This window comes from Amblyomma americanum, chromosome 4 (genome assembly GCF_052857255.1).
Source record: "Amblyomma americanum isolate KBUSLIRL-KWMA chromosome 4, ASM5285725v1, whole genome shotgun sequence".
Taxonomy (NCBI): Eukaryota; Metazoa; Arthropoda; class Arachnida; order Ixodida; family Ixodidae; genus Amblyomma; species Amblyomma americanum.
The window spans coordinates 142436198-142463740 of record NC_135500.1 but is presented as its reverse complement, the minus strand read 5'-3'; the positions used below and the strand labels follow the sequence as shown (position 1 = coordinate 142463740).

General features: G+C 43.6%; 1 non-coding gene across 1 annotated transcript; it reads right to left on the bottom strand.

The window, feature by feature from the left end:
• Positions 1–13993: 13993 nt before the first annotated feature.
• Positions 13994–14067, bottom strand: TRNAS-CGA (transfer RNA serine (anticodon CGA)). Its single transcript has one exon. It is a non-coding gene; the product is annotated as a tRNA-Ser (tRNA).
• Between the last annotated feature and the right edge of the window lie 13476 nt (positions 14068–27543).

Genomic DNA, 27543 nt, shown 5'->3' with positions numbered 1-27543 from the left:
GCGAAGACCTCGATGTATTCACATCAAAACCCAACAGCACACGCGCAATAAGTTACAATATTTTGCAACTATACCTTCACCAATAATAGTTTTGTTGGTCTGCGGCGTTAGGAAACAAACAGTGGTAGTAGATCTGTGTCTTCCGTAGTAGGTAGCCTAAAGATATCGTCTATTTGAGTTGAAAATATTACCTCCTAATCAATATTGTTGAGGCATTGATGCATGTGTCCTTTTCGGCTGAATGTTTTGGGTCTGTGGTCTTTCTTTTCCTTTGTGTTAGGAGAAGGTTTGGCCATTTTAGCTCCAGAGACGTCAGAGATATCGTAACATTTCGTCTCAGGCATATGAAAGAAATTGTGTGACTATATTATCGTTAACCACCTGTCATGCTGCCTGCACGCGGAAATCTAGGTTGACGTTGGTGGTAACTTCGACTTCAGAGAATAAGTTTTCAAAGCGCTCAAAAGAGGCACCACCACTTGCACCGAAAGGTGAATGCGGTGGGAAAGAATAACACCACGTTGCTTAAGGCGCAAAAGTGGCGCACAGGCCAACGGAAACTACGTAGGATCATATGAGGAAAGAAACGAGTGATACTAAAATATTTTTGGACATGAATGCGTAACAGGCGCTCACGGAAGCTCCAACAAGGACAAAGTGGTCTAAGAGTTAGATGCAACAAAGGCTGACTGCGATTCGCAAACCATTGAGGAAATGCTTGTAAAACTCTCAGGCTGCATACTCCTGGAACTCTATTTGATATGGTATCCATTTTCCTTGGCCCATTTTGCATCCATTTGATCGACAGTAATTGGTCACTCAAATACGCCCGCGTCTGTCAAGCATGCGTAGGAAGCGACCCGGGCATTGGGTAGCCGGCGACCGGACATCACCATTGGCTGCCATGGGCTGAGGTATGTAGGCGATGGTGAGGTGCAGTCATCAAACAGCCAATCGCCGGATCTCCAACTACAGACGCTGGACAGCCGCGGGCATGGGAGTTAGCAATGAGAGGGGAGGAAATGAACGCGAAATTGAGATTGTAAAATGGAGAGCTTACTTACATAATTCGACCTGCGAACGCACAACACTATCATGTGCACGAATACGTTAGGTTGAGCCTATGGTGTTACATTGAAATGCGTGAGTAACATTCTTACCACATGAAAGATTCTGATAATCACTCCTAAGGATATTTCAGAATGCATTAGGATCAGGTCACGTGATCAAGAACGATTGCAGTACCTTCATAACTATTGCTTACCAGTTCGTCCGTGGCAAATAAAAATGTACCTGCCAATTAAACTTCAAGAGATAACTCTGAAAACAGTTAGATTCTAAAAAAATAGGTGACGAATCATTGCCGCTTTGTTCTGAAGTGATAGTTATCTGACACGTAATTTTTTTCAACGGTTCATGGCCTAAGGGCGAAACGTAAGCAAGGTGTGAAGACATATTCTTCGGGATGATACTACCAGAATATTTGAGACTGTAACCCGAGCGAGAACAAGCGATCATTTTTCATGCCTGTCAAAACTCAAAAGCCAATAGAATGTCCTGCAAAAAGTGAACTAGGTTACACTACGTAAACGGCGAAATTTAACGACCACTCAGAAAGTCAATTGACTTCTTCAAAAACGCATTACCTCAACAATAAGCTGCAGTTATTTATGCACACGGAATTCTGAAAATCAAACTGACCTTACTTAAGTTTGGATTTAACTGGCCCCAGTTCACCGCGCGATTAGTGCGGCTAATATTTGTCACTGCTTACATCACAGATGAACGGCTACGATTGGCTATAGACTGCTTTCTTTGTTGTGTACACGTGTTAAGCATAATACATGTCGAGCTAGTTACCCGTAATTAGGTTAGTGATTTGAAGGCGTTTATAACACCTTGGGTACAACTGCTTTGCAACATGTCGACTTTGCCGAAACACAGCTGCCACTGGTGTCTCAAAAATATAAAGAAAAGATAACTTACAAATAACGTCTCAACCATATCACTTTAGCTTTAGGTACCAAAATAATTTAGGCTAATATATAAATCCCCATTTTTCACGGAAAATATCTGCTCGCTTTATTATTACTTGCAGTTTCAACATTGCTTAGACTTCAAGAGCTGCAGTATTCAGCCGCACGTTAGAATGGGCTAACAGCAGACGCATCATCAGCGCTCACTTTAGCGATTCGTCGAAGCTATATCGAATTCTGGAACGCAACATTGTTCTCTTACCTAAGCAGGATCACTCGAAGTAGACTGTCTTTCGGTGAAGCCTCTTGTGAGATATCTGGTATCTGATAAGTTAGATATCTCGCAGTGCCATATATAAATCAAACGGCCACACGGGCGTAGCTCTTCTAACTACCCTTTTCCTGCAGAGCTTTAACGAGATGCCAAAAAAAACCACGGTTGTGTGATAACACAGTGATATGAATGTCTCAGCCACTCCCAAACACAAGAAAAACCAGAAACTAAATGTTATAAAAAAAAGAGGCGAAGAAAATTGAACGAGGCCTACCATGCATTGCCAATCACTGCAGCAGGTCATAGCACGAGAATCTGAAACTCTGTGTGTCAAAACCGGAATCTCTACCCTGACCCCGTTGCGCTCACTTCATGCATCGGCATGATTTCTTTGTTTATGTTTTTCTTTTTGTTTCGATGGAATACCTATTACTGGCAGCGGAAGTTTTAATACCAAGTAAACAGGTCCAGAAGGCTGACTCTGATGCTTTTAAAGAAATTGGGGTTTCGTGGCATATACTGCGGCGTTTCGGAAGCCACTCTTTTGTTTTCTAGTTAATGAGGTTGCCAGTTTTCGACCAGTCAATCTTTTTCGCTGGCTCCCATAGCAGAGGAGTTATTATCAGCCTACTATGAAATGATTAACATGATTAAGCCTGTAAAGCCCTGGCAAACAAACCGTAAAATAAAAGTCATGATCTTGCAGGATTTCATTATAATTGTCAAATAATTGCAAATAACGAACAATTGGGAGAATTATTAAGCAAAACAATAGAAGCAAATAACTAAATTTTGCTTTTTTTGTAAATGTGAATGTCAGAAGACGTTAAAACTATGCGAAAACAGGGTGCCGCACATAATAAATGAAGGGAAAGCTTAAGAACTATTCCGTCATCTGTCAATGAAGCGTTCAGGACTGTAAAAAAATTTTGGACGCTTGATTCGTTGGTTAGCTTTTGCGCGAAGCGTTACTCGCTCCCGCTGAATTTCGTCACTTATGATGCATACAGAGCAAATGTACTCAGTTTTACTTTACTTCCTTTTGCCAGAAATATTGCGCAAGATGTCTCCACAATATACTTGGGCGTGAGTAGGCTGCAGTAATTTTCCTCTGCAGCGCCTTCTAAAAGTCCACCTGCAAAACATTCCCGTTCCTCAGCCAATCTCCGCGATAATGCTCAGTATGCAGAATTGCACTGACGGCAACTGCAAGCTGCAGGCAGTTTTAAGAGGAGCTTACGTACAAAACCATTTTTGGAATATTTTCTGTATACTTAGCTTTTACTCGCCTCTTTTGCTTCAAACAATGGCCTGATGGCAGGCTCATTAAAGAACAGAGCTGGTATGTGCGGTCGTTTTTGCAGGAAAAAATCTGAGAATAATTCTACAGAACGGAAAGACAAACACACAATGCGAGTGTGATGAGATGATGCCAGAAAAAAAAAATTAAAGAACATCGGGATCAAATTTACACGAGCGCTGAAGCTGCATGCAACGCACACAGAGACACTTATGGTGCCAGTTAGACAAAAACCTCAAAATAACCGTCACACGCAACATATCACGGCTCTTTCGAAAGGCGAAGAAATGCATACTTAGCCTGCCATCAGCACGTAACCATAAAGGCGCAAAGGAAATCAAGATAGAGGCCTACTGCAAAAAGAAATGAGCTCGTAAGGACGATAGCCCTGAATGTAATGATCTCATGGTGCGGAACCTGAGAATCCTCAGCGCAGATAGCGGAACTTGAATTTTCTTGCTCTCCCCGACTCGCCGTTCTTAAGCTATCGTGGTCAATTTCACACGCTCTGCCGACAATAACGGCAGGCGCGTGTGAAAGTAGATTCTGTAGACTTCGTTAGTTCTTTTCCCCATTTATTAGCATGGCCGGTGTATTAAATATGCAGGCGGAATGTGACCACAAGACGCTCGCCTTCGCCTGCGTCACAGAAGAACATAATTCTGCACCCATATCACGAGGAGAAAGAAACAGAGAAACTTTAGGCTCAATTCCGAGAGCTACATTATAAGGCGAGCGAGCGGAAAGGAAATAGGCAAAAGAAATAAAATAATAATGTTTAATTCAAAGTATATATTGTGCACTTACTGCCATCTTGTAATGTGAATGGGATGCTGTGAGACCAGAGGATAGGAAGCAAAACGGCTAGGAGAGCTGGAGAGCAGGTGACTGACACCAAGAGCAGAGTGGGCAGCCAAAATGCAAAGAATCTAAGGGCATAGTATGTAATCTTTCGCAAAGAGAGATTGAAGTGTTTACAAATATTTACACAATGATGATCGGAAATGTGGCAAATACGAATGGATGAGGAACTGCACTTGCAAGTATTGTCAAAAGAAAACACGCGCATATTCTGTATAAGTATGTTAATAACGTAGGTATACAAGTAATAAGATTAGGTTCAGCTCGGCTCTTCCCCAGTTCAGTTGATTTGGTGAAGGACTTGAAACACACAGCTACACAAGCGTGGTAGACCGACGGCCCGCACTAAACAAGTGGAAATGAACTTCATTCAAACACTTAAACGAGACTGCAGACAACAGGTGCGCACAAAAGTACAGAATTTATTGAACAACGAGCTACCAAAGCCCGCACTAGTTCAGTTTATTTGGTTAAGTGCTTGTACCACAAAGCCGTCTAGCTGCAGTAGGTGTACGGTGCACTGGGAACAGGTGAAATTCAATTTCATACAAACATATTTTATCGAAGGTGCACACAGTACATCCACACAAAGGTAAGACACTTAATTAACACTCAGCTCCAAAAACTGACACAATTTCGCACTAATCTAAACAAGCTGACACAATAATTTTTCTGGCCTGAAAGCTCGAACTTCAGGGCTTGCGAAAGCTAGGTCTTAGCTGTGCATCTCTGCTCAACGATGTCTGACTAAGAACCCGCCTACAAGCACGAAGCGCGTTCTTTTATAACAATTACGCACACAATTTCAAGAAGCGAGAGATTGACATAAGAGAGAAAGTAGCCACCGCAGGCCGCGGGAAGCTGCGCCTCTCTCCGTGTCCTCTCGGTTGCGCTCAAACATTCCATGAACGGCATAAAAGGAGACCAAGGGGCCTGCAATGGGGCACGCCGGCGGCTGCCTCCGCTTTCGAGAGCATTCGAGAAGGGTCTCTCCAGTACCTTTGGTGGGCGTGCCGGAAACGCTTACCTCCGGCCACACAGACCTTACCGAGTGACCCGAGGAAAATAAGCACGGGAAAAGTAAAAGCCGTCTTCTAGACAAAAGCAAAATTAAACTGCTCAAAGTTATTCTCGCTCAGATTTCATTGCTCTGAAATCTTCATTTATTTGAAAATTTCATTTATCTGAAAGCCGGCGCGCTCCTGAAAATTATCATGATTTCAAAACGGAGAGAAACACTGCGCTCATCTTGAAAGAGGGTAGCTTTAAAGTTCACTAACTGCAAAAAAAAAATATTTAGGTCAACCTTACCAGTTTTGTTGCTGAGAAGCCCAAATAAAACGCGATTTCACTGCACGGAATGTTTCAAAGAGATTGGCGGTGCCACAGGAGGGAAAAGTAACATGACCGCATGAAGAAACAAAGCATCTTCGCAGAGGTGTGTAGAAATCACAGTTATTTTTAATTACTTTAAAACCCACGCGTTTACCCAAGTATTTTCTGCTCGGACATATTTAAGTGCTTGAGCTTTCTGCTCTGCAAAAAAAAAATACTTTTATGACCTCAGTGCCAGCACTGCATAATTTAGCATTAATTTCTGAAGGGTCAAATGAGAGTCTAAGCAGTAGAGAAGAATCGCCATAGCCACGATCTGTACTTTATATTTGTTTACGGAGCAAGCAGCGCTGCTGTTACTCAGAACAAATGATGGTTGGAGTGGCCGAAGCAACTTTCATATCGAACTCCACCCTCCGTAGGAGCTACCCACAACCAGCCCACCAATCTTAACCCTCCACAAGGCCTCCACTCAGTAGAGACCTACGCATCAATGGAGCGAGAAATCGACTGTTCATTCGAATTCAAAGATCCAATAGGAAAACCAGCTTTCCTTCAGAAGTACCACCCACCGGTAACCTCCAGCTGCCCTACAGATTTAACACTCCCCAGTAACCTCTTCATCTCATTCCCTTGGCTTGGCGGCTGCCCACTTAACTTTCCTTCATGCTGCACTGCCCCCTGCCATGCGGCAAGCACAACAAATGCAAACGCACAAAATCATTAGCTAACCACAAAAGCTAGCCAAAATTAATTGGCACGACTCTAAGGCAGTGGGATGCAGTAAAAGGGTGTGGCAACAAATGTAAAATCATCAAAGGGGAAAGCAAAAATTTGATGCCATATCTCAAAGGAGAAAGAATAATACTAAAGGCAAATTTTGCCTACCCAGTTCACCGCATCTAACCACATCAGCGTCCGTCTCATTTTTAATATCTAGTTCTTTATTCCTCAAGGTCAAATAGGTCCATCGAAAATGTCAGCAATTTTCCCCAACCATAAACCGAGTCAGAGGAGGCAGTCCGCCAATCTAGTCAAACCGCCTCAATCAGCGCAATGGTTAACAGGGAGGCAATGCGAGCTAAACCAGCCGCTGCTGACGGCAATGGCCAAAACTTTGTTCGTACACTGACGCGGATATGTGCTTAACGTGTTTGCCACTGTGATTGGTGTTGGCCTGGTGCGCACCTAATTTAGATTCTTTCAGGATCACACGGACCAGGTAACTTCCGCCTGTCTGGCCGTAAACACATGGGTGTGAAGGACAGAGTGCGGGCTGTAAGCGCAGCACAGACAATAAACGCAAAGGAAAATTTAGCAACCCAAGAAAAGAGTTTGCATTACGACCATAGTAGAATGGTATGCCCTTCTTTACCGAAAGTTTCTCCTTCGCAACCCCTTCATTTCTTGTGTCGCTATGGTCAATTGTGCTTGCTTCGAAAGTTGACAGCTTTCCGGCGTGGTTCGATCAGTTTACCAAACCAATGAGAATAGAACGTACTCAATATTAAAGTTGATGAGGCGTGGGTTCACGGACCAACGTTAGTGCGTGATCGGAGATCTAATGCGGCATTTTGTGAAAGCAGTTGGATGTGTCCTCAATGACTACTTTGATGGTTTCACTCTAATGAATGTTTTCACTCTAAGCCCAGGCTTCACACACGAGAAATAACTTATTTAACATTATAGGTGGGTAGGTAAGCGCTGCGCGAAGGTTCAGGTGTGTGAGATGAGGCTGAACGTCGGCCGAAGATGAAGGCTGGATAGGTCCCAGCATGTCTAAAGTGGTTGGATGTGAAAGTGGCTGGTGGGTGACTCGTACATCCAGTATGCACTCCCAGGCTCTTGGGTGAACCCCTACCACCCTTGATGTAGAGCTCATGCATATGAAGGTAAAATTATGTGTGTTTTAGCAGATTTTGTGTGCTTGCAAAGTATCTATAGTCTCGGCAATATCCGCCCCCCCCCCCCCCCCCCTGCTGCTCTCTATTTCATTATTTTTCTTTGCCAAGACATACTCTAGTTGATTTTCTCAGTTAGAACCTACCATTACACATTTGCATGCGCCTGTGCTATCAATGCAGCCTCGCATCTGCATTCATATTCAGCTAAGGCAATAAGGCGCGTGATGTTCTTCTTGCAAACCATGGAGTGAAGAGAAGTTTTTTGGGTAAATCTACTGCTGAAGCCACAAATTATTTGAGATGAAGGTTCTGACAAAATTAGTTTTTTTTTATCCACCTACCAAGCGGTGAATAATAATAATAATAATAATAATAATAATAATAATAATAATAATAATAATAATAATAATAATAATAATAATAATAATAATAATAATAATAATAATAATAATAATAATAATAATAATAATAATAATAATAATTGGTTTTGGAGGAAAGGAAATGGCGCAGTATCTGTCTCATACATCGTTGGACACCTGAACCGTGCCGTAAGGGAAGGGATAAAGGAGGGAGTGAAAGAAGATAGGAAGAAGATGTGCCGTAGTGGAGGGCTCCGGAATAATTTCGACCACCTGGGGATCTTTAACGTGCACTGACATCGCACAGCACACGGGCGCCTTAGCGTTTTTCCTCCCTAAAACGTAGCCGCCGCGGTCGGGTTGGAACCCGGGAACTCCGGATCAGTAGCGAAGCGCCGTAACCACTGAGCCACCGCGGCGGGTTGCGAAATAGAACGCTTTGAGATTCGCCGCGGCTGGACGCAGCCGTCACTTCCTCCGCCAGCCACCACGTCGAAGAACAACAGAAGAGAGCTGGTTACTGGCCGTGCTGATAGACGGCGCCACGGCACCTGTGTTCTGGGGCACGCGTGCATTACGTAATGACGACCACTCAGGTGGCGCTCTCGCCCAGCTTATCAACATACCCAACAAATCTGGACACAATTTTTAAATGGCAAAGAGTAAAAGAACGAATTTTTTTATATATTGTAAGATTTCACTGTAACAGTCCATATATCCGCAAACTTTTTTGCTATCGTCAAATGCATTCCTCATTGTTCTTCTCAAGCAGTCTTAAGTGCGAGGGATGGAAAAAAATCTAGAAGAAATGTTTCGCTACACATAATAAGAGTGGACCATTATTTTCAGTACTTGCGTAAAGAGTACCTTACGATTTTTCAATATTTAAAATTTTTCTTCAAGAATGCTAGACATGGTGCTGTAAGCACTGCGCTTGCGCCTATCGGGGTGCCGGGCAAAACTCTGGTTCCTTCACGCCGAGGGATAGATTCGCTCAACACGCGACCACGAAGACGTTGTTGTTGACACATACGCTGCTTCGGTGGCCGCACCGCACGCAGCACCAAGTGCACCGAAAGCTTCGCCAAATTTCGTTTAAAATCGCCTCCGTGTTCTTCTGTGTTCTGCGCCGACAATGGGAGCTAAAAAGATTTATGCTTAAAACGTCTGCATAAGTACTATCTTAAGGTAAATACAAGGAGGAACTGAGAAATAAACAAGACGGAGAACAGACACAAAAGAGAAACGTAATATCGCTGGCCAATTCGCAACACACAATATAGGACAATTAGTTTGCTGACATTAAAGTAGTAACTATTTGGGAAACGTAGCATCCAAAACACAATAAATTAGGACCAAAACAAAGGAACAGCAGAATACTAGAAAGAAATTATGAGCAGCACAACTTTCACAAAGAGGGACAAGTTCGTACCATTATACACTACATTTATGTACTGTTGTCACAGGCAGGCAGCGAAGTGGTAAGAATCCTGAAAATGTTTAGCCCAAGACTACAAAATTGGATGGCTTATTTGTTTTATGTGCTTTTTGTTTTGTTGATCCAAATAAGCACCTCTAGCCGATGCCCTATTTGCGTTGTCGCAGATCTCTCACAACAAAATGTGTGCATTGTTTCCAACAGACTTGACCGTATCAGAATTAGAAGTGAAAGACCAGAATTCTTCGTTTACAAACCAGCTGTTGACTAGTTGAGCCTTGGGCACATAACAACGTACAGCACGCTCACTATATCCAGGTGGAGTTGACAAGACATGAACAGAAACCCTGGTGGTTGAAAACTCAAACAAAAAGACATAGAATGCTCTCAATCTCTAGGTACCTATCGCTCATGTCGACTTCATGAGTGCCAGCCACGTAGCTGCAACCTAAAACGCATCAAGGACGGGACCACAAGTGTGCAGCGGCTGTTTGAAAGAAAGAACGCTCGATGCGCATGAAACAGACGAATAAATATGCGCTGCTATTATATTCGTCCAGAACTGCCGCGAACCAGCTTGCAGTAAAGAACAGGTACAGACGTATCGAACTTAAGAAGCCCTGCACTGATAGAAGCAGTTGCGTCGTTCCTGAGAACGCCGGCATCCCCAATACAGCATCTCCGAAGGATTCATCAGCGGTTCCCTTATCTTACTTGTAGTTAGGCCAGCGTTAAAACTGGGACAGTAAACGGTGTCGCAATATAGGGGGCATGAGAGCAAACAGAGAGGATGTAAGGAAAAACAGAGATCGCCGCTTCTTTCCTTATGCTATCATTACGCGAGTGCCCGAATGGAAGCAGTGTACCCTATGGGTTGCACCCTTGCAATAAACGATGAAAGAATCTCTTAACCTAGGCAGGCAACAAAAAACTCCCTCTGTAAGGGCGTTAGCCGGCTTGTTTTTCTTCATAATTTCATTTCCCGAGTCCATGTCATTGCATAGAAAGGACGAGTCATGTGATTATGCAGACTGTATTGTATCTGTCAGTGGATGGCACCCAGAAAAGATGAGAGTGGACGACACCCAGAGGAGATGAGAGGAAAGAGTAGTCACCGCCCTATGTAGTAGAGCACCCTCTACTTTTCTCGGCAGATCCACCGCGTTTTCATTTGTTTTTTTCGCGAGTGCCCTTTCTGAACCACTATTGTTGCACAAGTCAAATTTGAGGCGGAAGTTAATGCGTGCCGGCCGAGCTATAATCCAGTTCTGTGCCTGCCGGGTTGTCTCAATACATCGATATTCAATAGCCGCGCGACTCTTCACAAGAGTGATGGCTTCCGTGAAATGCTTGTTTTTCTTCGATCGGATCAGTGAACGAGGGCACTTCTGTTGATTAAACAGAATGACAATTTAAATTCAGTATCTTCGGCGGAATTATGAATGCTACTTCCTCTACGTGACAACAGTGATAGGGCACAAGTCCATTTGCAAGAGCTCAAATGACATTCAGCGACAAGTTAAACATACCAGGGAAGAAAGAGAACGTTCTAGGTGATGAATATACGATGATTGGTTTATGGTGAGTAATGTCCCGAAACTACTCAGGCTATGAGAGACGTCGTAATGAAGGGCTCCGGAAATTTCGACTACCTGGGGATCATTAACGTGCACTTTCATCGCACAATACACGGGCCTCTAGCATCTCGCCCCCATCGAAATGCTACCACCACGGCCAGGATCGAACGCGCGTCCTACGGATCAGAAACCAACTCCCATATCCACTCAGCCACCGCTGCGGCTGAATATAAGATGAATGATAAATTATTAAATCGTAATATTTTTGATAGTGTGCTAGAACGAAAAGTGCTGCTGTGGAATATGGTATTGGTCTGCAGGCATTTCAATCGACTGCTCTTGGGAGAAAGAAAGAATGCAGATGGATGGAAGGGAAGGGTAGAAGTACCAGGAGCAGTGTTGGGATCGAAACAGTTCAACTTGACAATATGTACTTGAACGCTGTATAGGAAATCTGTGACAACTCTTGAGGTACTGTGAGTACAGTTTACGCACACTGAACGTTACAGCCACGGTTTTTCGAAATCGACTCGTTACCAAGCTCTACCGGAAATCCACGGATTCTTCGAGTATTTTTGGTATGAGAAGAGGCACCCGAGGCACTGCAAAAAGGCCATCCCTTACAGCCAAGCGCACCGCTTTAGGTGCATATGCTCAAAGAAGGATGACTTACACTCTAACAGAACAAAACTAACAGGCGCACTGTTGCGACAAAAATACCCCGACAAAATCATTGATGATGCCATAGACAGAGCGGGCAGACTAAATCGCGAAGAGATTCTCAGGAGCTCCAGTGCTACCGGCAAATCTAGCCTCACGAATCTAATTCTTATACACTCTTCATCTTTTCCAAACGTCTCGCTCATTCTAGCAAGAAGCTATAACATGCTCACCCGATGTGAACGCTGCAAATCTACTTTTAAAGAGCCATTTCGGGTCGCCAGCTATGAAACATAAGCATTCGCGACATTTTAACTTCGTCCAAAATTAGCATTCCTCTAAGCGGGGGCTGAGCACTCTGCAATAAGCCTCGTTGTCAGGTCTGCGCCCAGATGACTGCGTCAGCCACTGTTTTAAGCGCAGCCTCTGACTTTTCTTTCAAAATCAAAGGAAACTAACTTTGAGAGCTCGAACGTGGTATAGCTTCATGGGTGTTCGACGTGTAAGCTTCAATATATCGGCCAAACACAGACGCGCTTCTGAATACGCTTCAGTAATCATCGAGCACACTCCCTTTATCAAGATATGTTAACATTTCTAATCCCGAATTTAGCAACCTGAAAATAACCATCCTTGAATTAAACTTCCACACGCATCATAACAGAGAAGTGCGAGAGTCGTATCTCATATATAGATTCAAAACAGCTTCCTCGGGACCTAATGAGAGCCCGGGAAAACTCAGCTGTCTACGGAATGATAAAAATTCATAATTAAATTCATTATTTAGTATGAAAAAAGGTGCTATTCCTTCCTCGTAGTCAAGAGCCGCAATAGTGGAGTAACTCCACAATGTTTTTTCGATTTCTTTTACCAGGGTATTTTCACAGTCTTAATTACTTTTAACTGTTTACAATTTCATTCCTCTCCTCTTTTTTGGACAATGCTTATTTTTATTATCATTTCTACCTGTCCTGCACAAACTCAGTTGAGTCACTGGGTGGGGTTGACTGGACGCCCCAAGGCACCTCTATTGTGAGCAACAGGAAGCAAGGCCACAAAGGCACAGGGTGCCGCCTGCCACATTGCCTTTGTGTTTTCCTCCACACCTAACAGGCCTTTGTCAAGATATGCACAAGACTGTTGAAAAGATGTCAAACGCACCATTTGTTTGTATTTCTGTTTCCAAATTTTGTTGACACTAGTAAACGCGCACGTGCTTTTTAATTTTATTTTTTGTGTGATGTACCCTGTGTCCCTTTTTTGGATTATTTCGGTGTTCCTATGTCAAATTTACCTTTACTTATCATGCGTTCCTATTTCTGTGTTCCTATGTCTACTGTTCTGTATTATAGTGAGCTGTTTCAAATTTTTACTGACCATGTATAGTGCCTTGTTTCCCTGTTTTTGCTTGCCCCTTTTAAATTTGGTCTTGAAGTTTTGCCGCCCCTCTTACACAATACCCTACGGGCCTGTAAGGTATTTCAAATAAAAATAAAGTGAACGGTGCATCCACTGACATAGTCGTCAGGGCCTTGCCTTAATACACGCGCGAAGACCGGTACCCCAATTTAGATTAGTTACAGCTCTTCCAGTAAACTGTCCATGTGACGCACATCCTTCCTTCAATGACAGCAAGCACTTATCCTATCAAGAAAACGTGTTATGACTAAGGCCGCACTCGCAACGGACAATGAATTTGTCGGCAAATCTACTGAAATGGACTCTGTGTGTGTGTGCTCCAGCGTTTTGCACTGTATGCTGTGCGTGAGTTTCGGCCTTTAGTGCTTTGCCGAAAGTAGGACCACTGGACACCCCTCTGTCGGTGCTTGATCACGCGCCAAGAGCATAGGCGCATTTTTTTTTTTTGTGGGGGGGGGGGGGGGGGGGTTCTCGGGCGCACTGTAGCAGCCTTCTTCGAACACCTTTAAACCTATAAACACTCGTCTGAAATACTGATGCAGCACTCTGAAGAACACTGGTCTCCAGTCGAAACGTCAGTAAAACCATGGTATGTTTTTAAGCGTGTGTCATTCTACTTCGTAAGTATACAACCTCTGGTTCATAGTGCCTTCCACGTAACCGTTATATATATATATATATATATATATATATATATATATGCAGACAAGTTAAACGAAATGAGGGGCCCGTTTGACAAATTTATGAAGGGGGCCAACAGTCACCGAAGCCAAGGTGCATAGGGGAACGTTAATTTTTTTTTTTAATGTGTTATGCTTATGAGTGGGATAACAATACTTAGATTAATAAATTGCTTAAGGATTACTTTAAAGCAGCAGAAAAAACAACCATGCCGCCGGTGGGATTCGAACCCACGACCTCCGAATATCGCGTCCGGTGCTCTTACCAACTGAGCTACGGCGACGGCTGTCCAATCTGCTGCTCTCGTGGGTGTTTATGTTTACTAGGTGTAAGCGAGCCTTGAGAGTGTTCACCAGCGCCACCCTCGACCATAGCGGCGGACGTAGCACGTCCTGTAATACCGCGAGCGTGACGTAGAACGTCAACTAACGGTGAGGGCGGAAACTGTGCGAGAGCCCTCTTATGCTACCTATGGCATCAAGACTGCCAGAACCGAGACCCTCGTTAAGCTATTAGCAGACAAGTTAAAGGAAATGAGGGGCCCGTTTGACAAATTTATGATGGGGGCCAACAGTCACCGAAGCCAAGGTGCATAGGGGAACGTTAATTTTTTTTTTAATGTGTTATGCTTATGAGTGGGATAATAATACTTAGATTAATAAATTGCCTAAAGAAATATATATATATATATATATATATATATATATATATATATATATATATATATATATATATATATATATATATATATATATATATATATATATATATATATATATATATATATATATATAAGACTGGAAGAATCAGCTCCTTTCATAAGTTTATCAAACGAGCCCCTCATTTTCCTTAATTTTGTTTGCTAATAGCTTTACGAGCTCACTTCGAGCACTCAGCTGAAATATTCGGTACTTTTCTTTCTTTTCGATTAGAGTTAACCGGGCGGACCTTGTGCGTAATAAGAGGCGCTAAGGAGGAATATCCTCGCCGAATGTGGCTCGTGTGAATAAACGAGTCTGTACAAGGAGACCGTGGAATTGCTTTGAATCTCTGTCCACTTCATTTTTGTTGCTATTAGTCTTTCTCCTGTCAGCGCAGCTTGTGTCACGAAAGCGAAAGAGAGGCCACATGCCGGCACGCGGATTTCGCCCATTCACAAGTCCAGTATTGCCTTACCGTCTACGTTTTCTTTCTCGATTGACCAACACCGATGGATCACTAAGTGTGGTGTTCAGCTGCTGATCCCATGTTCGCGTGATCTAAATGCTGTTGTGGAGGTCACATTTCAAAGGGGGCACAGTCAAATAAATTCCCGTGTGCAGTGCGATAGCTGTAGAAGTTGAGGAACTACATGTGTATAAATGCAATCCAGAGCCCGCCATTACGGCGTCCCGCATAGCTCTTGCCGCTTCTGGATGTTGAAAAACAGATATTCAGATGTTACGACTTCCTTGAAGGTGCTCTCTAGAGAAAAATCATTTCTCTTAAAAAAAACGTGCAGAAGAAAGATTAATATTTCACATTTATGGACGTAAGAAAGAGGCAGTGCTTTTACAGGACACCTTTTTTTTAAGGGAGAGTCCTTTAATACTGCTTTTTCTTTCGTTCCCACTTAGTGCATGAACGCGTAAAATAGTAAATCAGTCAACTATTGTATTATAGAAAGCAACCAAACCCTCAAACAATTCATATATGATCAAATCAACCAATTAACAACAAAACACTTACATCCGGTTGTAACTGTATCTTTTATATTTTTTTGCAAATTTGCAAAACAGTTCTTTAAACCTGGTCGTCAGGAGGTAAAATACAGATTGTATGTGAAGAAACTGCACGTTAATTGTTTTAACGCTGCAGAGTAAAGCAGGATTTCAGCGCACATATGTTATCTTGCGTACACGTTTCGCGCTGGTATTGCGTCCCGCTGCACTTATGATTCATTGCGGGCATGGTAACAGATGTGCCACGCTTTGCCAACGCACGAGACTGCCGTCTGGAGAAGTCCGGCGCCCGCACTCGCGCGTTTAATAAGCCTTAGCTTGCCGGCCACCCAAACTTTCGTCGCGCTTTGTCTGCTAAACAAAGCCTTAAGAAGTGAAGAAAACGCGTTCCAAAAACTACCCTAATGAGTGTAAAAAAAAAACATTAAATACTGCCAGACTAGCCTCCCTGCGTATTAAGCGGAAATTCTCATCTCAGGTTCGTTCTGCTGCATAAAAATAAAAGAGGGCGAGAAAGAGAAAGGAGGGAAGGGAGCAACGGGAAGAAGCATGCAGTATTCGGGTTCAGGTTGAGAAGTGAAAGGGGTGAATTGTCTGCCAGCACTAATTGCTTCGTACCTTCGAAACGGCGGACGCGCCTTCTACGAACTGTCAGCTCGAATTATAGTTTCAGTTTATATGCACGTCCAGTTTCGAAACGGCTGTTTCAAAGTTATCAAAGGCGCACTAAAGGGGACTCAAATCATCGCGCACAACGTGATGGCGTCCCCATAATCTCATGTTACTCGCAAGGAATGATGCATTGTTCGAACGCTTGAAGGAGTAATTAACTCACCCAAACGTGGTGTTGTGGACTGCTAATTACGCAAGTACCTGGACGAGACAATTGTTCTGTCATATTAGAAAGAACCTTAGATTTTTTTTGCCCAAAAGCTCCCGCGGCAGTAATTGTGAAATGACTAACTTAAAAACTGCTCCATGCACTTCACCAAAAACCGTCAGCATCACAGAAATGCCACTTCGCATTCGCCTAATGAGCCCCGACAGCACCTGCTTCGAAAAGTTGTACTGCTATCGGTGCTGCCAGAGCCGGGGCATTTTCATAATATTGTTTATACGCTTAGTCGTCTTTCTTAACTGAGATATAGAGTATCCCGAGAGGTCGGGCTCCTCGAAGCTAAAAATGAATGAACGTATGATTTTCCGAGAGTTATTTAGACTTAAAATTAAAGATGAAAGTACGCCCTACCACAAAAACTCTTTACACAAAATTTACATTTCCATCTCTTTTCTTCCTCAAATGAAATCAGTATAAGATACAAACAAACGTAAAAAAAGCCGTCATATTGATTCGTTCAAATTCACGACCTTTACGGGCATCACTGCTTTAAATGTTGCATTTACAGAGTCAATCACACTTGGCTAAAGCTCTCGGGCGATGTTGTCCGGAGGAAATAAAGCGAAATTCTAAAGTAAGTGTTGATTTTCACTGATAATACTTGAGCTGGAGAGCAGCCTAATAGACATGTGAACGGCACAGGCACCAGCGCCTCACCCCCAGGAAAGCAGCTGCGATAAGATTTAACTTAATTTTCTCCGCTGCACACCGCTCGGGGGCTCTATACAAGCTTGAGCGACTCTGTACTTTTAGAGCTTGCCTAAGGAAATTAACCTTAAATCAAAATAGTGTCGTACATTTCTTTCGCAGTGCAGACATTGCCTACGTCATCGTGAATTGAGTGATCTGAGAACAGCGATTTGGTGAAACATGCAGCTAGCACTTTAATACTCACTGCGCAGATGCCTAAATACCAAATTGGATTTTACGATTACACGAAAACGCGCTCATTTTGTAAACATTTACGTGCGCGGATGCTTGAATTTTTAGGCCAAAAGTAAGCTTCCACAATTTAGGGTCACAGTGGTGCAGAGTTATGTTGGTGCGAAATACAACGGCAGTGCGTTATTACGCTGAATTCGCTGCGCGTTTGATGAGATAAACGTTGCGCTTTTAGCGAATTCTTTAAAAAAGGCAAACGATTTATGCAGCCATTTTTGTTAGCGTTAAGTAATACAGTATGCTGGTCGAGTTGGTTTTTAACTTCCATTTCTACAGCGCTCAAGATGGGACTGAAGGAACACACACAAGTCACACAACAGAGCGCTGTTTTTGTTTTTCGCTCTGTTGTGTGACTTATGCGTGTTCCTTCTGCCGTGTCTTTAGCGCTGTAGATAAGGAAATTAAGTAGTAAGTGGCCTTACTTGTTCTAAATGACTGCCAGAAGACCTGCTTTTTTTAAGTGCAGCATAATATACTGCTTTGAAGCCACGAGATAATGGCACCACACTGTGGATACATACCCTTCGTTCCCTACATTGCTGGGGTGTCACAACACCGGTAACTCAAACAGTGGCTCTAAAGCTAACGGCAAAAAAGGAGTTGTTATTCTGCTATTTTCTCAAAACCTTAAGGAGCATCGAATGCCACCATATGCGGGTCTAAGTGTGCTAGCATGAGGTAAACTCAAAAATGAAGACAAAAATTATACACAGTATACTACACTGCATTTAAGAAACGCAGTCAAGATATTACTTGTGCCTTCAAAAAGATTATCAGATGAAATCAAAAACGTCACTTTCATTACTTTTCGCGTGGATGAAGATTTTACTGCAAATTTATGGTACGAAATTGCAAGACACGAAGCAAAACAGCCCTTAGAACATATACATGTCAGAAATATTTCAGCGACAACAATAGGTAGGCACGTATCGCATGCTTTAATATTGGTACTTTACGAAGCTTTCGACGCTGCATTAATCACAGCTGCTGTTCTCGTCAATACGTCTCTTCATGGAAAAGTGCGAGCAGTTCACCAATTGGCAGGAACAACGGCTTCAACAAGGCGTGCACTTCGGGCGAGCGAAAAGGGTTGTCGCCGGAAAAAAGGAAAATAAGAAGCACAGAGTATTTGCGTGCTAAGTAGAGAGCGCACAAAAGCGGTGGAAATGGCCGAAAAAAGAAAGATTAGTTGCTGGGCTGTCTGACAAGGGTGCCGAGACCATTACGGACTGCCGGCCTTTCTTTAGTACAACAGCGCTGCTGCCGTGCGGTCGAAGTGCAAGTGGCGACAATGAGGGCGTGAACACGGCCCCTGCGCAGAGAAAAGGCCCCAATGGCAGGCTTTGTCGGCCCAGGTTGAGCAAGCGGTGTGTAACAGCACGTGGAAGCGAGGGTGGAGTCAGAAGAGTGCGGAGCAATCCGTCAACGTCCCTGGCTACCGACCTGAACCGATATATTCCTTTCAATCGTGTTTCTTTCCTCGTGCAACGAATGTTTCCACCCCGACATCAAGAAGCAGTGGTGGTATTGAATGGGTGGGCAGACTCAGTCGAACAAGAAAATGCCGGCTGAAAATACCAAGGGTCGATTATAACATCGACAGTGAAGACTGCCGCGAATAGAAACAACTAGATAGCCCGTATGCAATACGAGACTGAAGAAATTATGAGCACCTAAGTTTTGATTACTCTATCGTTATTAGAGACACGCATCGTTTTTCTGTTTATTAACTGTACCCCATCTTGGTGAATATTATCTAAAACTCAATCGTTCTAAAAAATTAATACTTTTGTGGAAAATTGTTGCTTTCTGCCGGTTTGCTTTATGGTTTATGGAGTTTTAACGTCCCAAAGCGACTCAGGCTATCAGCGACGCCGTAGTGGAGGGCTCCGGAAAGTTTGACCAGCTGGGGTTCTTTATCGTGCACTGATAACGCACAGTACAAGGCACTCTAGAATTTAGCTTCCATCGAAATTCGACCGCCACGGCAGGGATCGAACCTGCGTCTTTCGGTTCAGCAGCCGAGCGTCATAACCACTGAGCGACCACGGCGGCTTGTTGCTCTCTTTCATATGCACACTGGAGTATGTGTACAATCCACATACTGGCTTGATAACTTGACATATGTCTTGTTAGTGGCTTCTGTCTAGCTTTTTTTCTTCCCCAACAACGTTAAAGGTTACCACCACCTGCTCATCTTCGAATAGAGAGATGTGCTCATTCCATTTCACATGTATAATTTCTGCTGCCTGTGAAAGTAGCTGCGTGTCATTCTATCATTCTTTAGCCGAATTAAGGAAGTTATCAAAAAGTTATCATAATTATGATAGAAGCCGATTCATAAAAGTTACTGAATTTATACAAACAAATAGGACGACAATGCTACATTCCCTTTTCTCGCTTCCTAGAAGTATGGCAATACAATCAATGTAATCTAAGCTTCACCAAAAGAGCTCCTCCACTCGAAGGCTGTATGAACTTCGTTCTGCGTTTCATTTCAAACGAACGACACGCGCTTTAGTTGCATTCACTATGCAGGGAGCAGAACGACAATAGCTGCAAATTTTTGGCTCATTTACAAAATGCGAAAAGTATGGTACGCTTGCGAAACGGACTAATTATACATGCGGCTGAAAACTGTAGCGCTAAAGTCTAGAGCTCTCTATAAAAACGCGCGCTGCAGGACAAACCTTCCATAAATTGTTTCAGGCCGGCAGTTCGTACTAGTGAAGAGCACGAAGGAGCTTGAGCCCATTCCACCCTGCCTGGTATAAAATGTATCATTTTTTTGTCTAATTGTGCAGCTGGAATGGTAGACGACGCTTCCATTTCTCTGCACATTATTTATTTATTTCCTTTGCCTTGTTCTAGGCGCATTTATTTCTTAAATCTGCTCTTTTACGCACAGCGGTAGACCAGTCCTTTTGCATGTCAGACAGAAATCTCAACTTTTATGTGAATAGGACTGTCTTAATCATTCTCTGTTCCACAAACAAGTACAATTGATCTGTGAGTAAATTTGAATGCATCCAAAAGGTCCACTGCTCGAACGGGAAGCTCTCTCGCGTCCCCAGGTATGTATTTCGGTTTTATACGCATTCGTCATTTGATTTCCGGTAGATCGCATAGCAGGAAACAAAAAAATGATTCACCTGGAACTACGACTTGCAGCCTAGCGCAATTACCAATTACAGAAGCCGGCTGCCTGAAGTTCGTTGAACTATACGGTGTAGTCGGTCGCAAATCGCATTTGCGATCGACTACAGTCTATATAGAGTAGCCAGCTTCTTTTCTAAGGTTCCGTTCGTTCTGTTGTTTTTCGTACGTGCTAGACAACAAGATCGCTTTTGATTATTGTACATTTTGGGCAGCGAAATCCGTTTAACATCCAAACTACAGCTGTGGCTGCGAAAGACACGGAGCTTTGTTTGCTCCGAACAGTACGGTAGTTGAGCATGCAACCGGTTCTGGATTCTGCTCATTGGATCAGCTTGTGATACAATAGTCTCCAGAATGCCTTTCTGTAATTTACCATGGCGGCCGCAACTCGAAATAAACTCCCGAACCCAGCCGACCAATTTGATTAAACTGGCTCAAACATGTGTAAGAATAGACTGCACAGAACATGTAAACTGACGATGTAGAAGACAACTGCTTTGAGAGATTAAGAAAGAAGAGAGATGAGTTTTTCCTATCATATGTTGAAGCGAGTGTCGAATAAACTGTATATGAGGCTTCACCACAGGAATTCTGCATAATTGATTGTTTCGTGTTGTTTTTTATTACTTTATTATTGCTGCGTTCTTTATTGTAAAAATATTTTCACTTTCTTTTGACCGCTTGACACAAACTATATTAGATAATGCCATTATGTTAATTAGGCTACGTGCTCCACTAACAAAAATTTGTGGTATTTATTACAAGATGTCTGGTCTAGGATGGCACTGCCAGAAGAGTTTGGCGGTGTACCAGCGTTAATTGCGTGTTGTCAGATAGGCACTGACGCAGACTAAAATAGACGTGTGTTCACTAATCAGTCAGATTAAATCGCGATTGCACCCGCTGTATTCCGGTTGAGAGTGCTATTTTATCCACACTGTGGTTCTGCACTCGTCTCGTTTGCTTTGAATGCAGCTACCGCGCATGAGTACGTGACGACTGTGTTTATCGTTTGGATGAGATACCACGAGAGCTTTATGATATGAGAAACGTGTTGGTCCGGACTTGAGCATAATGTCGTGCGGCTCGTTTGCGGTCTAAGTCCCGTGAGCATTTGTCTGATGTTTCGACCTGCTTACCCATTGTGGTTCGTGCCTCCCGCATGCGGTCTACATTAAGAGCACGATGCTCCGCCTCGGCTGCATCCATGATGCCCCCGCAGCTCTACAGCTGTGTCGCTTCAATGCTAACTGCACTGTTATAACCACGCTATCCTGTCATTCCAGGATGCTTTCTATAGGTACGTTTCATGGCATTAGGCGGCGTCTTCTCGCAATTCAAAGCACCGCTATGTATGCTTCGGGGACGACTGGTGATCGTGGACGCTTTGTCCACACCACCGCCACCATCGCTCAGCACGGAGGAGGCAACTTAGCATTTAACAGCTAAAGCTGCGAAATACACTGTGAGCCCTTTATATTATTAGCATAGCGGCATTATGCCAAGGACGTAAAAATTGCCCACCACCAAAGGAGAAGCTTTTATGAGCGAGAACATGATTGCTGCATTCTGGTTTGTCAGCTGTTGCTCGTTAAATCCTGTTTGGCAAAATATCTGTATTCCTTTTCTTTATTTAATTTTCATCAAATTTTGTTCACCCCCCCCCCCCCCCCAGCGACGTTTGGAGGTAAACAAATTTAAAGTCTTAGAGTAGGGTGGAAAGAAGATCCTCTACTAGATATTCGATTCTTATGAACTGCACAAAAAGTAAATGAAAACAAAACTTCATGAAATGAGGAAGAAAAGTAGATGAGAAGAGTAGACAGCCAATCACTGCAAAAGTATGGCATATTCCTTGAAAAACAGCCTTGTAGTTAAGTTAAGTGGTATGGCTAAAAGCAGAGATGTGTGGGCTGCCACGCGCCACTCGTTTCATTAGGTACCTAAAAGTCAGTATTAGTTGCTGTTGCTGCCACGGGCAGAAACCGAACAAGAACGAAAATTTTTCTTCATTGGTGCAGCTCTCTTCTAGTCACACGGTTGCCGTTTTGGTACATTTTTTTTCTCCGTGAGTATACAAAAATGCCTTCTCAGTTCCTTAAAAAGCACCTAGTGTCTGAATCAAATCTCAGCAATTCTCAGTATCGCCAACGCCGAACAAATTTCTCATTCGGGCAAGGAAGGCGTGCGTCACGATGGAAATTACATGCGTCGCTGTGCGTCAAAGGCAAAGCTGTGATGGGCTGACTGTCGCAGAAGTTCTTATAGAGTACCTTTCAAGCTTCTATCAACTGAGTGATGCATGAGCAGCTTCGTCACCAGCTTCTCAGAACACCTGCACACCACCATGCTTATCACTTATTGAACACTCGTTCTTTGCCAGTGAACACCACTAGGAATTGCAGCACACATGACACTGTCGAGAAATACTATTGGCGGCGCCAAAATGAGGAACTTGCCAAACAAACTAGAAACTACAGAGGATAAAACAATGTTAAGGCGATGCCCAACAGGGACACCGACACACCGTGGAAGCAGACCGTTAAGTGGCGGCTCTTAAGTGTGCTGCGACGCAGAGCCAAACCATCAACAAACCTGACGCATCTTTCATACCTATCTGTTCTGCTATTTAGACAGGCGGATAGCTTCACTGGCCTGTCAAACTTGTTCAATGCTTATCTGAGGGAACTGGAAATAAACGGAAGGGTATGAAAAACATACTCCAAGACTAACTTTCAGGCAGAAACTTCCACACCATTATTATCATAGAAAGAAAAAGGATGTCAAGAAACAAAGAAGCTATGCTCCGTAGTTCGCCGTTGGCGGATGTAAAAGAAACTACCGGGCGGAAGCTGCTAGTCAACAATACAAGCAGCACACCGAGCGTTCACCAACTGTTAGCTTCAGTTCTCTAGATAGCCTCCAACAGAGATAGCCATTAGGAACTCTAGACGTGCTTACTCCAAGTCAGGCATCCGGAGATGGTTGGGGAGAGAGCCCCAGCTGCGAAGAACCAGAGGAAAAAGTCGTTTCTCTGCCGGCCGCAGTCTATCAAAGAAAGAGAAAGCGAGCTGCCCAGCGCAGCAAATCCTATGTTAGGTTAGCAAACTCGGGCGGAAATTTTGCTGACCTTTCGCCAAGTGAAACTGATCCATTGATCCCGGAAAGCCCCGGCATACAGGCAAGAAAGCACGACCACGCCGACAAAGAAAAGCTCAGAACTTGAACATTTTGCAAGCAGCTGTGTAAAAACCTACGGCCCGACCTGCCTTGAACTCCCGCTTGTTCTCTGGGCAACGTTTGCATGCCTGCCAATTTTTGTGGTTTGCGGGAGGCAGAAGATATATTCGGCTCAGGTATTGCTTAACACGTACAAATCAGCATAACGCTACCTGCATGGTGGTGCTGCCCCCGCTAGCCCATCCGTTAGCGCATGTTTTGCAGGTGGCATCTCTGCCGAAGATCCGGTCATGGCCAAGAAGGCAGCTAGGCCAAAGCTTCGCTCTAACACTTGCCATACTCCCAAATGAACGCTGCGTTCGTCCGTTGACGATATGCGGTTTGTCCCCTTGCCTAACTTATGCTACGTAAATTACGTCAGCTTTCACAGAAACCTGCTGACGATTGCAAGGCTAAGAGCACCAACTTGAATACGGGAAGTCTACTTTAACACAACCATATAGATACCATGGATCTAGTTCCATTCACAGCCATAACTGCATGCAACATTCCACAAGAAAATAATAACTAATGTTCATGGCCTACTATCAGTTGATGTAAATTGTGTCAGCCTAAATAATAAAACGACAAAATTCGCTTCACTCTTGGATTATTCTTGACCTCGTATTGTCTTTGAAGTGGAATTTTTATTCGGCTTTGAACTATATGACAAGGAAATTTTTAGGCCCGAATACACTGGAGACCGACACGACCGCGGAGTTTGTGAATTTGTCCTTATTCGTGGCAGTAAACTTAACATATTTATAGATATAGAAACCAAATCCGTAAAAGATTGTTTAAAATTATGCTAAAAATGATCAAGTTCTAACAGTTTGTTCTTTATACAGGTGACCCGGTTCTAGCACTCGGCAACCCCTATTTTAATGGAGATATGTACGGCTAAGGTTAAATAGAGCGTATGTATTTCTTCCTGGAAATTTTGACTTGCTAGATATTCACTGGTTCAGAATAAAGCGCATACATCATAATGCGTGACTACTGTACACTGTTAATCAGGAAATGGTTACAGTCCACCCTTTGCTTCCACTTTTAAGCAAGGCGACTCAGACCAGCCGCACTGGTGCCAATATACTTTATTTATTTATTTTTGCAATGAGCGTGAGCCAATATCACATGCTGTGGGACTGCCCTAGGTCAGTGAGCATAATGCAGTCGTCAGCAGACTATCTTGTTCTATCCAAAACCACCCCACTAAAGAACCACACAAGGTATTCTTTTCCGAAGGAGTGACTACACGTCACTGCCAAGCGAGGTTAACGTATTCTTCCCAACTTCCGGTCTCATGCCTACGGCTTAGTTATTGGTTGTGGAATCTGTTCAAACCAAAAATACCGCTAACACAAACCTCAACTCCTTCGCAAGTGTTTTAGTCGAACGCGCAGCTATAAGGCACAGACAACAAGATAAAGATACAAAACATTGAAGTACAGATTCTTTCCTCAGACAGCACATGAGTGGAACTGCTTGCCGATTTTGTCTTAAGGACATCTTTGTTTTTTGCCTTAAAACTGAGAATTGCTGTTTGTGATAACTTTGACTTTTGTTTTTAATTTCTTCTTTATATCGTTCCAGTTAAAAGTGCATGTTTTAAATGAAAGATGCAAACATAATAAAAAAGCACTTGCACACGTCTCGTTATTCTGGTCGTCGCCTCCGAACTGACTCTCTACTGTCATCTGGGCTTTCATTTTGTTTCTTTTCTTTACCCCTACACTAACGCCTTTAAAGGCACTGTAGGTAAGTGGAAAATTAAAAAAAACAATAGATTTTCCTTCTTGTGGCTCGATTTTGCAGTTATGAACGCTTCTCTTCTTCTCAAGTCGTTGCTGCTGACCGCAGCTAATCGGACGGTCCCGCGTCTCTCATGGTGAAGAGGCTGTGGGCCCTAGCGACCTCCGGTCTGAGACTGAAAGAAGACGAAGTGGACAAGTTCGCGTGAGGGTCTTTCGTCCTAATCACGTTAGCCTGCTCTAAAACCACTGCCTTCACCGACGCTCAATAGAAAAACCAACCAATAACAGTGAACCTGGTGCGATCTCCTCTCCAATCGGCAAAGACGACGAAACGACCATTTCGCGTGAAGAGCGCTCGTGCGGTGTTCGAAAAAGCACTTAAGGACAGCGATCGAGCTCGTTATAACAGCTTTTGATTTAAAAAAAATGAATTATATATTTCTCGGTGGAACGAATTGAAAGAGCAGCTGACTCGGGGTATAGCTCGTAAACAAGTTTCCTTTGGTAACCGATTGAGAGTTAGATGCACACAGGTGATGCAGGTTCGAGGCAGCATCCAGCAACAGCACTTGAAGGGCTCCGTCTATCTAATCCAAGGAACTCTTCATTGTGCTCCTTCATCCCTCCTCTCTACTGCTCCCCAAATACTCCGGTTTTCTCTGCTTACTTTTTCTGCTCATCATCGTTTTATATATCGCAGGGCCTGTCAGCAATGCGCAATGACAGTCGTACTCCAAACTACTCAACGTTGGTCACAGTGTTCTCTTTAGTATATCGTCACAGTCACGTCGTAGGCGCTTCAAAATGGAAAGAAGCTCCCGTTTAATGGCTTTTGCTGGCATGTGCTGATATCTTCGTAAGTCTTTGGCACTTTGTAGGCGTGGCAACAGGGATCGCTACTGAGTTAGAGGTAACGATCCTTCCAGCGGCCCGACCTTACCACCTCTCTCCGCTTTTCTCCTCACGCTATTAGTTTTCCAACATCACGCAACGCCGCTCAACCAAGGCATAAGCTCTTAACAGTTGCGCTATAGTAGTAGTTGGTCACAAGAAGGTTAAGTCAAGGCCGTTGAACTATGCTCTGAGCTCACCAGAGTACAATTGGGCGTGTAGGAATTCAGCGGTCGAGAACCAAAAATTGCATGTCAAAATCAACAAAATAAACTTGGCGGTTTACTCTAGGTTCTCGAAAGATGAACTCCTACACGTCTGATTGTTCCCTGGTGAGCGGCGTGCTTCAGATATCCACAGAAATGGGAGACAGATACTGCGCCATTTCCTTTCCCCATAAACTAAATGTCTATTTTATAACTCTTACTCTAGGTTCAAGCTGCATACGGTTTCAATCAATGCAGTTTGTCTCACAAAAAGGGGAAGTGGTTTTGCCGAAGTCATATGAAAACTCACACGAAACTAAGAGTGGCAGCAGGAGCAAGAGTAAAAGAAGGAAGAACCTCGGCTCTTCACGGTCTACCTCACGGCTATGCCAGCGTCGGGTTTCCTGTCCCTCAGAATATACAGTGAAACGTAGTACAAGCGTCGAAGGAGCCAGTTATGCACTCATTTAATCAGCGCGCCTATATGCCTGCATTGGTCTTAGTTTCTAAACGCATGGAATATTTTGTTTGTAGCTTGTTTCTTTGTTAACAGTCCAGGCCCTTGTTGTCAGTGTTATATTGCCGTGAATCTTTGCAGTGGATTTTCCTTCTTCAAATCTGCCACCACACCACTTTATCCCTTTGTTTGCGACGCAAGACGCGACTAGATTTACCTCGATTGATCGCAGCCAGGCAGAGCTGATTCTACGTTGTTCCGGAATGTTCTAGTAACTTTGCACGCTTTATCTCGAAAGTTTTCTATCAGCTTTAAATTGAGCACGGCCAACAGCTGCGGGCATTTTGTTCGACGACCGCTGAGCACGCTTGTGGCTGGGCCGCCGCCGAGTGATTCAGTCCATTGTGGGCGCAAGTCAGCCCAAATAAAATGTGTTCTTTTAGAAGAACTTTTGTCCGTCTTCATCGCTCCTTCGGCTGCCGTCACCACTACCTGACAATATGTTTTGCACA